Source organism: Chenopodium quinoa, unplaced genomic scaffold, assembly GCF_001683475.1.
Source record: "Chenopodium quinoa cultivar QQ74 unplaced genomic scaffold, ASM168347v1, whole genome shotgun sequence".
NCBI classification, from domain to species: Eukaryota; Viridiplantae; Streptophyta; class Magnoliopsida; order Caryophyllales; family Amaranthaceae; genus Chenopodium; species Chenopodium quinoa.
In genome coordinates this window covers 657,195-672,648 of record NW_018742763.1, presented here as the reverse complement: position 1 = coordinate 672,648, position 15,454 = coordinate 657,195, and positions in this window count along the sequence as shown.

The window sequence follows — 15,454 nt, the reverse complement described above, 5'->3', positions numbered from 1 at the left end:
GTTTCTCGGATTCTTGATTGATCAAAGGGGGATAGAGGCGAACCCAGAGAAGATACAGGCGGTTATTGACATGCAGTCACCCCATACTGTTAGGGAAGTTTAAAAGTTAAGCGGTTGTCTGGCGGCATTGGGGAGATTACTCAACCGGTCAGGTGACAAATGCCTCTATTTTTTCCAAGAAATTAGGAAGAAGACCATGTTTGAATAGGGAGATGATGCTGAGGCGGCATTCTAAAAATTGAAAGAACACTTAAACTCCTTGCCAAGGCTGATAAGCCCTTTGCCCAAGGAGACACTCTACATGTACCTGACCGTCTCAGATCATGCTCTCTGTGTTGTTCTCCTTGCTGAGAGAGACGGCGACCAGCTCCTAGTTTATTTTGTTAGCCATGCTCTTCGAAAGGAAAAACTCTGGTAATCAATGGTTAAGAAATTTGGTGTCACCCTATTCATGGCAGTCAAGAAATTGAGACCATACTTCTTAGCACATCAGGTGGTAATCTATACAGACCAACCCCTCAAGCGGTCAATGACAACTTTAGAGTCATCTGGTCGAATGATCAAATGGGCGATCGAAATGCAGAGCCTTGAAATCGCTTTTGAACTAAGGAAAGCAATGAAGGGTTAGGCGTTCGCGGACTTCATAGTTGAAATGACACGGTCGGTTGAACCGAAAAATCTTGATCGGGTTTGGAAAGTGTATGTAGTCGGGAGCTCCACCATGAATGGTTATGGTGTAGGGATTATATGTTAGTCTTCTAAAGGGGACAAATATGAATATGCACTACAGTTCAAGTTTCATGCCTCAAACAATGAGGCCGAGTATGAAGCTTTGTTAGCAAGTATACGCATGTGTAAGGCGGTAGGGGCTAAGAAATTTGACGCCTGTTCTGATTCATAATTGGTCGTTAGCCAATATCATGGTGACTATGAGGCCTCCCATCTGACTATGATCAAATACTTGCAGGCGGTCAGAATAGAGGTTGGGACACTTGACAAATTCAACTTAAGTGGGTGGCTGGCCACCCTTCGACACCTTCTAGGCCTCAGGCTTCTTTAATGCTTCTAGGGAGGCGGGAGACTTACCTCCAGTAGTGGGATGAGATTCATTCCTCGTCTGGGAAAATGCGCGGAGCTTATGTGCCACGTGCTTCCTAGACTTTCCAAGAGTTTTGAAATTGTCAGCCGACGACTTCTGCAGTTTATAACTTGGTTGATGGGGCACAAGCGTCCTGTTTAGGCCCTCCTGCAAAAAAAACAACCCAAGTATGTTAGTAGTAGGCGGATTAAGCAGTTCTTTACTAAGACTGAACATAAGAGACATTGTTACGTGGGCCACCTGGTCCTTCTTCAAATCATCCGGCTTCCGCTTGTTTGTTTGGCGGTAGTAGGCGGCGACAGGCTTCTTAGAGGAAGAGTGGTGCTCCCCTACTTTGGCTGCCCAACACAAACCGGATGTTAGTAACACAAAACAAGAAAAGAGGCCAGATGTCAAGATTCAAAAATAAATAAATAAATAAAACATTAAAATTTGCTAAGTTAAAAACTCATTCGGCCATCCACCGCTAGGCTTCTTGGTACTAAGGCTGCAAGCAGCCAAGTAGGTCCCATAAGCTAGCCATTCAAAGTTAGGAATGTAGATGTGGGGAACTATTTCTTTCCCTTTCTTCCCCTCTAATGGCCGGGTGGTTACTTTGAAAAGACCCGGCTCGAGGATTTGGTCCCAGCCTCTCTCAAGGACAGGTGGTAAAACCACCTTTTGCTCTAGAAGATAAGGGTCTCAGTTCCAAGAGTTGAACTTTTCATTCCTCTTAGTGTCAGGAGAAGAGATGATAAAGACTTATTTCTCTAGTCCTTCCATTTGGACTCCTTTCTCACAGCCATCATATCTCCTTATGGCTTGTTAGGGTATACCAACCGGAACTGCTTGCTTTGGGGGTCCGACTGAGATAGTGCATTTTGGCAAACACCTAAAAGCCTGGCTCAACTTTAAGCATTTCACAGGTGGCAACGTACCCCAAGATGTCAACCCAAGAGTTGGGGGCTAGTTGCTAAACACCCAAGCGGTATCCGTCCAAAATCTTTTCCACTGCTGGGTGAAGGGGGAACCTCCCTAGATGGCCGCTTCATAGTATCCAAATCAGTTGTTTCCGTAGCTTAACCCAGTCGGCCAGACTACTATATCTTCCAAATCAGGGACATGAAGTTCGTACCCAGATCCCATAACATAAGTAGCTCGAAATTCGTTAATCTTGTCGAGCAAGGACATTTGTTTGCTAGTCGAGATATGATGATAATAGGTAGCAGAATCCTCTTGGTGAGAGGGGGAAGCCTCTCCTTCACCTCTCTCCATGGAGGGAGCAGCTCTCTCCCTAGCAGGCGGCGAGGACTCCGCGTCGGAGCCCTCAGACTCCCCATTTGATGAAGACGGCCCTGTACTAGCTTCAGAGCCGCTTGGTTTGACGCCCGAATGGGGTGATCCTTGAACAGAGCTATAGGTACTGCTCTCCGACTCCTCCCCGAATCTCTTAAAATAAAGTCGCCTATTGTACTTAAAGAGTTAGGCGGGTGGTCAAAGACCTTACTAACCGGCACCCTATAGGAGTCGTCCTCATTTTGCTCTCTAGCCGTTCTTTTTCGTTCTGACCATAGTGTCATTCACATACACAGTAACGGTCAAATTCAGGGATGTTTGCAAGGGGAAGTCCAAGAAGGGGCATCCGACACTCCTAGTCCTAGACTCAGCCATCCTAAGTGACCGGCTAATCTCTATCCTAGGTCGTGTCGTTTGTGTTTGTAAAACTATTTTCAAAAGCATAGAAATAACAAGCACAGGTGGTAAATAAAGAGAAAATAGATAGAAAAACAGGCGGTTATCTTTGAAATGAAGGTACTGTCAATCTGTTTGAAAGCTTGAGACGGTTGTGATGCAGGTGGACAAAGTGCAAGCGGCAGGAATTTTTCTCTCAAAAGTCAGATTCTCTATCAAAGATTTTCCATAAACGTGCGAAAATGAGGGGGGTTAAAAAAACTATTTATAGAGGGGTAAAATCTTGGGGGAAATTTTGAAACTTACTCTTGAAGGTAAACAGTTAAAATACTTGTCACCATTGCATGTGTAACAAATGTCACAGGCGCCACGTCACTCCTGTGAGGGGCAAATGATTTGGGTATTTTTACCCCAGCCACGTGGACCAATAAGAGCGTGACACATGTTACCCTAAGAAGAGTCCAAAATGGACATACTACGACATGACACGTGGCATGCAGATAGTAAAGGAAATGGTGGCCTTAAAGGCCCATTTCCCGAGGTGTTGTAAAATGGCGCAGCCCACCAAATCTAGGTCTAAGTGACCTATGTAAGGGAACTATTTTTAATGCCCTATAAATAGGGAAATTTACCCCATTTTGGGGGCACGTTTATTTATTATATCATTTACTATTCTCTTACAACAGAGAAGTCATCTGATCTCAGGATCTGAGAAGATTTACTTACTTTTCGCATTTTACTCTCCGAACACATACTAACTTTATCGTCGGAGGCAGAACTCCGAACAACCGAAGCTTCCGTTTTTTACAGGTACAAACGTACGAGGAGCCAGTCTTGATGACGTAACTCTCCCATAGGATATCTCGCATAAAACACCGAAACATAAACAATATCTAGAAAGTTTTCCTATGGGAAATCGGGAACATGCACTTTTGGTGTGGTATGTGTAGGGTTTCGGAGTAACCCTCACTACGCGGAATGAAACCCCCCAACACCCGCCCCCATAATTAATCCAACTAATACAAGCAAAACATAATTAAAACACAATTAAGAGTAAGGATAAGAAATGTACCCTCGACGCGTGCTTCGCTCTTACAACGAGCTCTTACTTCAACCTCGATAATGTGAGGCCTCCAACGGGATCGTACCCTCAAACCCGACCCGATCGTCCTAAGCCTCGAAGGTTAGTCGAGGCTCGGACAAAATATAAACTTGGAGTTTTACGAATTCAAGGTATACTCAACAATGGAGTTTCCTTTACAATTCCACTCAAGTGTGTTCTTTCCCAAATACCCAAGCCTTGGTATTTATAGGGAAATGAACCCTTGATTTCCAATCTTGCACCAACGTGGGAGAGTTGGTAAATACGACAATTTATTTAATTCTAAATTAAATAAATAATCAACTCAATCACAATGCAACAAGTGTCAAGGGGAGAGAGAGAGTTAGGTGAGGACCACGAGTAAGGTGGGGGGACCATTGCCTTGCTCCCCAAGGAATTTCCCAAGGGTTGGTCCCCACCCCTCACAAAACCGGCCTCATGTGGGCTGCTGGGTTGGCAGCCAGCTAGCACTGCCAGCATGCCCAACCAGCTAGCACCACCCCAGCCAGCACAAGCTTGATGCATGTGGCTATGCTAGGCAGTGCCTACACTACTGCTGCTTGCTAGGCGCTGTGCGCTGTTAGCTAGGCGCTACCGCCCAGCCATCGCACACGCACACGCACAGCCAGCATGCGTGCTGCTAGCGAGCCACGCATGCTGGGCATTGCCTCGCCAGCCACACGCACAAGCATGCGATGCTTGGTGCTGTGCCAGCGATGCTGCGAGGGCATGCATGCACACGCACACACGCATAGGCCTAGCCATGCGATAGTGCTATGCTGTGTAGTGCGATGGTGCGACAGCCCTAGGCACATGCACACGCACACGCACATACGCATAGGCCTAGCCATGCAATAGTGATGTGCTTGTGCTGCGATGGTGCGACAGCCCTAGGCACATGCACACGCACACACGCATAGGCCTAGCCATGCGATAGTGTTGTGCTTGTGCGATGTGTTGCGATTGCACCTAGGGCGCGCCTAGCACACACATGGTGCGATTAGGCTTGCGATGAGCTAGCCTAGCCTAGCACTTCACATGGCTAGGCCAATGTGAGCTACAGTTCTGCTCGTACTTGTTGCTTGAGATTTTACGACGCTCGGTCTCGACGCCCTAGGCTCGAAATCCGACGTCTGTGTTCGTCGTCTCGGATCGGTTGTTCGATTGGGTATAGCCCATTTCCTATGTCGCTTAATGTCTCTTCATGAACTATAAGGTAAGATTCATCGTCATCGTTATTTCGTTCAGAAGTGTTTCCCGATCTCCGAGTTCGACTATCAATAAGCAGATAATTTCTAAAATCCATCTGAGCACGTCCATGCATTTTCACAGTCTCCCTCTTCGAGCGGCCTTGTAAACAACAAAGACATGTTCCCTATTGTTAATAGGGTGACATTCCCAGTCTCGCATTTTAAGTTTCTCTTACTAAGAGGACCTAATCTTTCGAGTGTTCCCGTTATGATCCCCAGTTACAGCAGGCGTTAGGCAAAATCAAAGAGACTAATACTCAAACAAGAAAACTTCACAACACTCATGGTTGAGGAAACAGGTTCCGATAGCTATAATGAGAAATGTACTTATAACAATTTTAAATCTCTTAAAGTACTCTCATAGGTCTTTCCAGTGCAGTTCCGAACTGGCACCTCTGCAAATGATTTATGACCATTACGTCCTTGCAGCACAAGAAACGGTGCTGTAAACCATACTACAAACTAATCTTTGGTGGTCATCCATCGTCCATCAGTTAGATGACCTTGATTAGGGATAATTTTCGATTTAAATATTCAATGTTCACTTAACAGGTGTTTCTTTAACCAAGATATGGTCTTGATACCCTGTTTTGAATATTTTCATAAATCGAATGGACTCATTATTTAAGTCTAAACCACAATTAAATAGCAATGGAGTGAAAAATAATAATTGTTTTGCATAAAATTAATTACTCCATAAATGAATGGTTTCTATACAGTGTCTTACATTAAAACATCAAGTTTAATTAAAACACATGTACAGGGAATATTTCGGGGTTTTTTATGTGTCCTACGGGAGAGTTACAATACCCTAGTATGCTCCTTCCTTCGCCTGTACTTGCACAAATAACGGAGACTCCTGATGGGGGTGGGAGTTTCGCCTCCGAAGATCAAGTTAGAATCTTTCTTTAAGAAGGATAAAGAACAACAAATGCTTCTCAATTAGAGAGCGTTTTGTGTTTGGTTGGTTGTTGGAATAGTTTTCGATCCCCATAAATGAGGTGTTCCCCTACTATTTATAGTAGGGGAGAACTGCACCTCAATTAGGGTACAATGGACAGGTGTCGCAAAGGGATTGGGCCTTTGCTGACCGTTGCAACCTTGACACATGGCAAGCCTTTATAGGGCCACGTGTCTAGGGGTATTTTTACCTTAAACATCTGCCCCTCACAGGTGTGATGTGGCATAGCCACATGTCACCTATGACAGGCGTCAGAAGTATGGGAGGTGACGGTTCGCTTACTTCCCTCCTTTTTTGAGTTTTTTAAATTTTTAGGGCAGAAGGTGTTGATTCGCCTTCTGCCCCTCTCTTATAAATAGGAGACATCACCTCTTTCCTCCACACTTTACAAAAATTTCAAAAAAATTTCTGAGAGAGCTCAGACACCGGCTTCTTAATTTCCTCAAGATTTCTTACATCCAGCATTAGTAGATCAATCACATTCGGCTACCGGTTGAGTGTATTTTGCTCATTTTCAGCAAGGTACCGGCTGCCCCTTTCTCTTTTACTTTTAACTTCTGTGTTTTTAAGGATCTTGACTGATTTTCCCATCCGAGTTGCATGTCTCCTAGGGGATCTTTAACCCATTTCTAAGTACTGAATTCACTCCCTCAGCCGGCATAGCTGCGTCTGAGGGGTCTTCAATCCTTTAAAAAACCATGCATTCAAAGTACCCTCATCCGGTGAAACACCGCCTGGGACCCTATTTATTGTTGTTCTGAAAGCAGACTTAACCGGTAGAATACCGGTTGGGATACCTTTCAATCTTTTTTTTTTACAAGTGTTTTACATTACCCTCAGCCGGTTATGCACCGCCTGGGGTTTTTGAGAGCAACTTTACTTTTTTTCTTCGTAACCCCCCATCTGGTTTTACACCGCCTAGGGTATTTGAGAGCAATTTTGCTATCTTCTTTATAAACCCCCATCCGGTTTTGCACTGCCTGGGGTAGTTGAGAGCAATTTTGTTGTCTTCTTCATAACCCCCCATTCGGTTTTACACCGCCTGGGGTATTTGAGAGCAGTTTTGCTAGTTTGTTTCATAACACCCCATCTGGTGTTTTACCGCATACCGTCTGGGGTATCTTGGAATGAACACACAAATTACTTAGTTTACTTCCTTCACCGACCCTCATCCGGTTGTAGACCGTCTGGGTTACTTCTGAACCCACCCACTAGATACCGTCTAGGGTATCATGGCGTGAATTTCACATTGCCTAGTTAACTTTCTAAACAACCACGGGCGGCTAATTTCTATTCTTGTCTTTCAACTTCAAACACATCTGGGTTCTACCGTTTGAGGCATCTTCAAGCAGCTCCATCACATATACTAAAGATACATCTTTCGTTATTGCTGTTCTTTTTTTAAACTTCCCATCTCCCGGTTGTGCAGTTTATATAGATTAAATGGGGTCTTTCAAAACATACACGACACAGCCTACGAATGCGGTCAGCCGGTCACCTGAGACGGCTGAGTCTAGGACTAGGGATGCCGTCTGGGGGTATTTGGATCACTCTTCATCTACCTCGAACCCGACCGTCTCTGTTCATGTGCTGGACATAATGGCTCGGACCAGATGGAAGGCAACAGATCCCGATTACAAGTCTGATGACGCAGACGTCGACCCGGCTGTACCCTTAAATGAAGACCAGACTGAAGTGTCGTCTGATACAGCATCTCATGATTTACCGGGTACCCCTAGTACACCGGATGACGGCATCCTACATGATTCTGATTCAGCCGATGGGGAATCTGAAGAAGAGTCCGATGAAGAGTCCGGCTCTGAGTCTTCAGAGGCAACCGCTCCCATTGATGAGGAAGCCTATAAATGGTCGGCTGCACCAATTGAGTTCAGCATGACTGCTAGAGATGTGGTCACTTTAACTGCCACATTCCCTGCTTTTTTGGAGAAGAAGTCGGTTAGAAAAGAATGGGAAATAGTTGTACCGCCTGTAGAGGCGACGGTTGTCTTGGAAGATGAACTTGAGCATGCCGATGACTATTTCGGCTGCTATGAGGCGGCATTCATAGCTGGCCTCCGGTTTCCCCTCCACCACTATATTAAAGCCATCTTACGGGGGTATGATCTGGGAGTTTGGCAGTTGACCCCCAACTAATGGGTCAACATTCTCGGATACATTGCCGGCTGCAAGATGCGGGAGGTCAAACCAAGCTGGGAAGCATTTGCACACATGCATTATCTTGGCAGGGCGCCGGGTGGGATGAATGCATGGTATACTCTAACCACGCACCCGGAATATATGATGACGTTGGACAAACCGTCCAAATGGAGTAGCTGGAAGAGAAAATTATATGTCGTCTCTTCGCCTTCTCCACAACTTAATCGCCGGCTGCGTAGATACAATAAAAACCCTGCTTTACTTGGTAGGAAGTGCGCTCTCCCAAGAGTGTCAAGTGAGGCATGGGATCAGATCATGGAGAATGGTCTCTTTAAGAAGACAACCCTCCGCCTGGATGATGGGAGCGAAATAATAGTTCCCAAATTTTTGGTGCCCCACCCGGACTGGATCAAGGATGAGGCGTTTCTCTCTGCCTGTAACCTTAGCACCATGTTCCCTAAGAGTAGGTTTTTATTATTCACCGGCCTTTGTCGCCTGATATTGCCACTGTACTGCATTTAAAACATTCTTCTTTTGTTTTTGCAGAAGTAGCTATGGAAAAGCTTCCTAAAGAGAAGACACCGGCTACCTCAGCCGCTCAGCTCCGGAAGGAGCAAATTGAGAAGAAAAAGTCGCAGCTGGCGGCTAAAGATAGCGGGGTAACATTTATTTTATCTACTTTACCGGTTGTATCATTTGTATATAATGTTGACAATAACTGGTTGGTTTTGTACATTTGTAGGCCGGGAACAAAGTCGTTCCTCGCTCTTTGTCCAAGATGGTCAAGAGACCGGCAGGGGAGATTCCTCTGCCAGCAGCAAAGGCACCAAAGATGTCGGCTCTTGCACCGGCTAAGACTTTTTCCAAACCGCTTGTAGGAGCCAGGCCCACCACTGTAGGCAAGAGCCTTAGTGGAATAGTTCCCACCACGGACGTGGTGGATGAGGGTTTAAAGGAGCCGGAGACTCCGTCTGGCCAGACTCACACGGGTACTGACTCAAACGCGGCTGGGGGTGATATTACCCCACAGTCTGATAAAGGTATGACTTTTGCCTTTGATCCCCCCTGGCCGCTTGGGCCTATGCGAGTAAAGACCCAAGCTTGCCAATCCGGGGATTCTTCTGGCAGCCGTCAAAATATTGGCGCGGCGTATGCCCATCACCAGACAGATAAATCTCTCATTGCAGATGCTACCTCCAGTCGGCCAAACTACCAACAGTACGCCAAGAGGATGATCCGGACCCTAACCCGGACCGAGAAAGAGGCTGTGCCGGCTATGCATACAGTCAATCTTGACCGAATCACTTCTCTCCTAGCTGAAGTAATTTTACCAGATGCATCACCTTGTAATTTCTTTTCTTGCCGCTTTAGTTGTTACAAAATAATTCTAACATTCCTCTAACGGCTGGTATCACAGGTGATGCTGAGAGTTGATGGGCTTCAAGTCCCCTTGCGCAAGAAGCAAAAGGAGGTAAGGGATGCCCAAAGACGGGCATCTGAGCTCATTGATGTTTCCCAATACAATGCCATAAGATATACTAAATGGAGAGAGTTGGAAAAGGAGGAATTGCTGAAAGAGACTATTGCGACTGCTGAGGCGGAAAAAGCAAGGGCGGATGAGCTAGATCCGCAGGTCAAGAATCTCTAAGCCGATCTCAAGGCTATAGAAGGAGCTGACAAGGAAAACATCGACCTTCGCTCTGAAAACAGCTGGCTTAAAAATGAACTTGCTTCTAGTCAGGCGGCTCACAAAGAAGAGCTTGAAAAAGAACAATGTTGCCTGATTGCTGAGAACGAGACCGACAATGAGGAGCGCATGAAGCTCGCCTGGGGGCTCATACACCTGGACTATGACTATGAGTTCTTCGACCTTAGGTACAAGTATGCCTCAGAGGTATATGATGCCAAGGTGCTTGGTCTGGACCCGCCTACTCCCTTCGATGAGTGGGCCGGTTTGGTCGAAGAAGAGCTGCAAGAGGGTGAGCAGCAGGCGCAGACTCAAGAGCCGGCTCAAGAGCAGGTGCAGGAGCAGCAACAGAGCAGCAGCAGGAGCAGCAATGATAACAATCAACAAAAAAAATTTATCTTCTTTTACCGGCCTACGTGCCATGTGCATCAATGTACTTTTCCCCAAACAAGGGTCCGGCTGACATTTTTATGTTTAATATATTCACCGACTCAGTCGGTTTTGCTATTTACATTTATCCTTTACTTGCAAAAATAAAAATTTTGTTTTACAAGTATATATCTACAATATACCGACTGTTTACTCAAACGGTAAACAAGCAGCCGTTTCAGAGACAGCCGAGCGGATAACAATCTTTGACCTTCAACATACTGGCTGATACAATAAAATGTCCCTGAAATGGCTGACTTTGTTTATTCTAACGGTAAACAAGCAACCGTTTCATAGGCAGCCGGATGGGTACTAAAGACCGTCTTCATATCTTTTGGATATAGACTGGTTGCTTTAAGCCCATACATATATATTTAACAATCAGACGTGTTTTTAACACAACAGAAGTTTTCATACAAAGGGGAATTACATTGTTCTTTTAAACAAGTGTTAATTCGGAATACCTAACCGCCTGTAGCGCTTTGCTGCTAAAGCCGGCTGGTGCTTTTACTAGGATTTTGATTTTGCTGCTGGACCACTTTTGGATCTATGCCGGCCGAATCCCAGATGCAGGGGATCATTTCGAACGGTTGTTTACTTTCAATGATGTCAGTAAATGTCGTTTGAGTTTACGATCGCCAGAACAATGTACCACCCGAAAGGGAGCTGTTCTCTTCGGTGAATTCACCCGGATGGGTGTCACTGGATGACTACTCTTTTTAGAGCAGTGGTTTAACAAATGTTCTTCCGTCTGTGTTTTTGCACTAGACGGGTGCTAATTCAATTAAATGAACAGAAATGATATACTTCAAATTTCAATGCTATTTGAAAAAATTACAAATTCCTTAGAAGTAGTACTTTTTCAAGTTATCTACGTTCCAGGTGCGAGGTAGCTGCATTCCGTCTGGGGTTTCCAGGATATAAGTGCCATTTCTGGTAGGGTCCTTCCCAATTTGGAGTTAACTTCCCTTGTTTGTTCGCCCTACCGGTTGCCTCAAGCTTTCATAGTACAAAATCTCCTACTTTAAGGGGTCTTTTGCGCACCCTTTTGTTGTAGGCTCTCGCCATTCTCAGAAGATAGATTTCATGACGTAAGGCGGCATTACCCCTTCTTTTAGGGAGAGTATCCAAAGTCAGACGCATGGCCTCCCAATTTGTTTCTTCATCATAAAGCATGACTCGAAGTGTTGGTTCATATAATTCAATAGGAAGGACGACTTCTGTGCCGTATGCCATGAGAAATGGGGTTTCACCGGTTGACCCCTTCTCTGTCGTTCTAATTGACCAAAGAACACGAGTCAATTCTTTTTCCTAAGACCGCCTGCTTTTTCGATCTTTTTCTTTATTCCGCCTGAAATGAGCTTGTTAAAAGCTTCCACCTGATCGTTTGCTTGAGGAACGACCTACGGATGCAAAATAATGTGAAATTCCTTGGTCTTGCAGCCAAGTTTTGAGGACAGGTGTTTTGAACTGCGGACCATTATCAAAGACCATTGACATAGGAACACCAAACCGGGTGATGACATTCTTCCAGATGAAGGAGATGACATCCTTAGTTTTGATGCCCTTTACCGCCTCTGCCTCAACCCACTTTGTGAAGTAATCAACAGCCACTAAAATGTATCTACGATTGCCTGAGGCTGGCGTATATGGTCCCAAAATATCCATGCGCCATTTGGCAAACAGGATAGGGCTAAAAATAGCCGTTAAATCAGTAGCCGGCTGACAGATAAGCCGGCCAAATCTCTGGCACTTGTCACATCTCTTTACCAGATCTAGAGCATCTGCCTCAAGAGTGGGCCAAAAGTACCCCTGCCGCCTGGCTCTCTTTGAAAGAGTTCTGCCGCCTATGTGTGATCCACAAAAGCCGGCATGCAGGTCTTCTAGCACTTCCTTTCCCCTTTCTAGGGTTATACACTTGAATAACGGCTGTGGGTACCCCTTTCCAAAAAGTTCACCCTTGTGCATGACGAAACTTAATGCTCGTCTCTTTAGAGAAGTCGCTTCCGAGGAGGCATCCGGCAGGTTGCCGTCTACCAAGTAGTCACGGATGGGGTCCATCCAAGTAGAACTTCGATCTAGAACTCAAATGGGATCATGTTCAATGCTTTTCTTTTCCAAGACTACCCAAAAGACTGACCTAGGCGTATCGCAAGTGGCGGATGATGCCAGTTTTTATAGTGCATCCGCCTGATTATTCTTAGACCTTGGTACTTGACTTAGATTGAATTCATCCAATGCCCCAACCTCTTCTTTGACTGCTTGAAGATATTTAATCATTACCGGGCGGGTAGCTTCGTAATCACCATGGTACTGGCTAACGATTAGCTGAGAATCTGCACAGGCGTCAACCTTCCTTGCCCCGGCTACCTTACACATGCGGATACCAGCTAGCAAGGCCTCGTACTCTGCTTCATTATTTAAAGCCTAAAACCTGAATCGTAGAGCATATTCGTATTTATCTCCTTCCAGGGAATGACAAATTACGCCTGCCCCACAACCATTCACGGTAGAACTTCCATCTACATACACTTTCCATACCTAATCAGTATTATCCGGTTGTACCGGCCTAGTCATTTCAACAATGAAGTCGAAAAACGTCTGACCTTTCACAACCCACCTAGGCTCGAAAGTTATCTCCAGACTTTGAATTTCCACAGCCCATTTAATCATTCTCCCGGATGACTCTAACGTGGTTATAGGTCGTTTGAGCGGTTGATCTGTGTAGACGGTAACCGGATGAGCCAAGAAATAAGGTTTCAACCGTATGACCGCTTTGTATAAAGCCAGACCAAATTTTTCAATCATGGGATATCGAAGTTCAGCATTCCGGAGAACGTGGCTTATGAAATAAACCGGGAGCTGTTTGCCGTCTCTCTCAGCAGGGAGAACGGCACTTAGGGAATGATCCGAGACGGCTAGGTACATATAGAGGGCCTCTTGAGGTAGGGGACTCACTAATCTTGGCAAAGAATGCAAGTGTTGTTTCAGCCTCTGGAATGCCGCCTCAGCCTCTTCACCCTATTAAAACCTGGACCTCTTTTTGATTGCTTGAAAAAAGTAAAGGCACTTGTCAACTAACCGGCTAAAGAATCTCCCCAATGCCGCCAGACAACCGGTAAGCTTTTGAGCCTCTCTGACGGCACGAGGCGACTGCATGTCAATCACCGCCTGCACCTTGTACGGATTAGCCTCTATACCTCTCTGGTCAATCAAAAATCCGAGAAACTTCCCAGACTCAACACCAAAGACGCACTTTTTTGGGTTAAGCATGACCTTATGCCGCCTGAGGGTGGTGAAGGTTTCTCAAAGGTCAGATAGATGATCCGCCTGTAGCTTGGATTTGACTATCATGTCATCAATGTACGCCTCTACATTTCTCCCAATCTGATCATAAAAGACCGAGTTTATCATTCGTTGGAAGGTAGCAGGTGCATTTTTCAACCCAAACGGCATCACCGTGTAACAGTATAACCCCTGATCTGTGACGAAAGCAGTCTTTTCTTGATCTTTCTTCCGCAAGGGTATCTAATGGAAGCCGGAATAGGCATCCATAAAGCTCATTAGAGCATGACTGGCTGTAGAGTCCACCAAATGGTCGATCTTTAGAAGCGGGTAACTATCTATCGGACAAGCTCTGTTTAAGTCCGTGTAATCGACACACATCCGCCAGGTACCATTCGGCTTTTTCACAAGGCAAACACATCTTTGAATTCTCTCAGCAATCGAAGCAAGTTGGTTCCTAAGTTGTCAAAAGCAACCGTCCCAACTTTGACAGTTCTGTCAGGCCACCTTCATCTAAGATGATGTTATTAATTTCTCCTGCGGGCTGGGGCGAAGGTCGTCTGACCTCTCCCCTGACAGTGATTGTTATTGTTTTTCTTTGACGGGTGCCATTTCATCCACCTTTCTCTTTTTACCGGCTGCTTTCAGGGTCAGCGCTTCTTGATCACATTCGTCAAGTTTAACTATTTCCTTTTCATGACCGTCTGTAACCAATGTTGGTTTAATGTCTAAGAGGTAACACTCTCTCGCCATCTTTTGGTCCCCACTCAAGGAACCGACTGTGCCATCATCCCTCTCAAATTTATTCAACATTAGAGACGGGATGATCACTGCTTTGGAGATGTTAAGGGTTGGCCGGCCAATGATCACGTTGTAAGCCGTCAATTCCTCAACAATAAGGAACTTGACAACCATATGCTGGCCTTTCCCCTTCTCTCCAAACCGGATGGGTAGGTCAACTATCCCCACCGGATGCACTACTCCTCCCCCAAAGCTAACAAGAGGGTATGGAGCCTGAATCATGCTACTGGGCTTGTACTTGATTTTTCCTAAGCACCGGTAGCTTATGAGGTCGGACGAGCTCCCGGTATCAATTAAGATCCGGCCAACTCGTTAATTGGCAATTTTACATTCGATGACTATGGGATCATCGTGGGGCCGCCTGACCTCTCCTCTATCCTTTTCGGAGATATTGACCTCTAGGAACGAATTTTTAGTCGACTGACCCTCATCCACTAAGTTGATCAGCCTTCTTATGTTATGCTTTATACCCCGGATGGTAGGACCTCCACCTGCAAATCCACCGGCTATGGTTAAGATGGTATCCTCATCAGTGTCATAATGAGTTGCCGGTGTCTTTGGAGGTTGTCCCTTGACCTGTTTGGGAGTACCCCTTGATTTTGGCAGATAAGTTTTTAGAGCCCCCTCATCAGCAAGGCGATAAAAGAGCCGCCTGAGACTAAAACAGCCTTCAGTGTCATGGTGTATCTCTTTGTGGAAATGGCAATATTTACTTTTATCCCGGCTGCTCATGGGACTCTTCATTGCTGCTGGTTTTTCAAGATTTAACCGGTCTTTAACCTCCTTGAGAATGGAGGCGCAATCCTTGGTGAATTCGTACCTTAGGACATACGGATCCGACCTCTTTCTCTCCTGGAACGGTTGTCCGGATAGCTCTGCCGCCCAGACTTCTCTTCGTTTCTTCTCTTCCCTTTTGGCCGGCTGAGTAGGCCGACTTTCTCTTTTATCAGATCTTTTGTAATCCGCTGGAAGTTTAACAGCGTAAAGTTCCATTGCTTGTATGTAAGCCTCT